Raw genomic sequence first — 1,637 nt, forward strand, 5'->3', positions numbered from 1 at the left:
AGTCTGCTGTCGATGAGAGGACTGCTACCCGCAAATTTGGTTATGCGCCAGTCGGTACTAGGGCGATTGAGGAGAGACCGTTTGCTCGAACCAAACGTTGTAGTGTATTGCCTGCACTTACCTCGACAGGGCTCCATGCTTTATCGGTCTTTCAGGGATCCTTCAATGCTGATCGATTTGTCGAATTCGTCGAACATGAACTGCTACCAATTCTCAACCCCTACCCTGGTCCGAACAGCGTGGTTGTCCTTGACAACTGCCGTATCCATCATGACGAAAGGGTATATGAACTCATTGTTCAACGCGCTGGATGTCGACTCCATTTTTTGCCGCCTTACTCACCAGACCTCAATCCAATCGAGCTCTGCTTCAGTATGATGAAGGCCTGGATGAAGCGCAACAATGAGCATGAGTTAGTTCGATCAGACCCTGAGGGTTACATACGCTGCGCAATCGACTCAATCAATGAGCACCCTGACAAGATCCGCAACTTGTATATGAACTGCGGTTATGCATTGTCAGATGCAGAGTTACGTCGGTATGTCGAGGTTAACAACCAGGTCACTATTGATGCTAGGGCAACTATGTAGTCACCTTTTTCTAGCTTGTATGAGTAGGTTTTTCGATCGAAGCAATACATTCGTTTATTTTCAGTCACCTGCCATTCTCACAGGCAGATTCCCTCACAAAATGGCAGTACGTATGCTCAAATGCAATGCATGAAGACGTGGTCTTCAGTAACCACCGACTCTAGTTGCAGCAAATTGCCTACTACTTGACACCAGGGGTGGTGAGTACGGTAGCGATTGAAGTAAGGTGTTGAGCTTTGTAAGGTCATTGTGAAAGAACTAAGCATGCTATCGAGAAAAGAAGAATACCACATAAAAGAGCAGAACTAATAGATACTTTCTGACTCATTGGGAGCCTCGTAAACCTCGAAGGGTCTTGCTTCCAGTCGTTTAGCGTTGGAATCATTCTCCCGCATAATACCTTTCCATACTGGCCAGCAATTCTTCATGAGCATGACCCAGCCCTTCTTAGCAGGTGGTAGACCATCATCCGGTATCTTTTTGAGGTCGTCGAGGCGAATGCCGTGGTCAACCACTGCATCCCTGACTACGTCAATATTGAAGTTGGTGTAGGCAGGGGCATGTCGCCCAACATACTCCAAGAATCCATCCAAATCATCTCCTGCTGGTCCTGAAAGAGGGCTCGAGCCTCTCGAGCCTCTCATGGGTTGCGCTTGGTCTGGTACCTGAGTCGAAGGGGGTGCTTGGTTCAAGTCAAACCGGCTGATTGTCATGGGGGTAGGTAGGTGCGAATGCCCACTTGAAGACCTGCTTTCAGGTGTTGCCGAGGGTTGATCTGTTGGTTTGAATGCTTCACGCAAGCTGTTGAACATGGTGTCATGTAGGGGTGGTTGATCGAGCGAGACCCCAGGCTCTTCATTGGCAATATAGTCTGCCCATCGATTCTGCTGGTGCATGTTGATGTGTCGATGAGCCTTACTCAATGGGTGAACATAGCATAGGTTTTGATGGTGCTGGGCGCATTTGTATTTTTGCTGAAGGGACTGTACGGCAAGCAACTTGTGGTAAGCAACAGGGTCTCCTCAATGTTGACAGAAACATCCTGAA

The sequence above is a fragment of the Saitoella complicata genome (assembly GCF_001661265.1).
Source record: "Saitoella complicata NRRL Y-17804 unplaced genomic scaffold SAICOscaffold_16, whole genome shotgun sequence".
Classification (NCBI taxonomy): domain Eukaryota; kingdom Fungi; phylum Ascomycota; class Saitoellomycetes; order Saitoellales; family Saitoellaceae; genus Saitoella; species Saitoella complicata.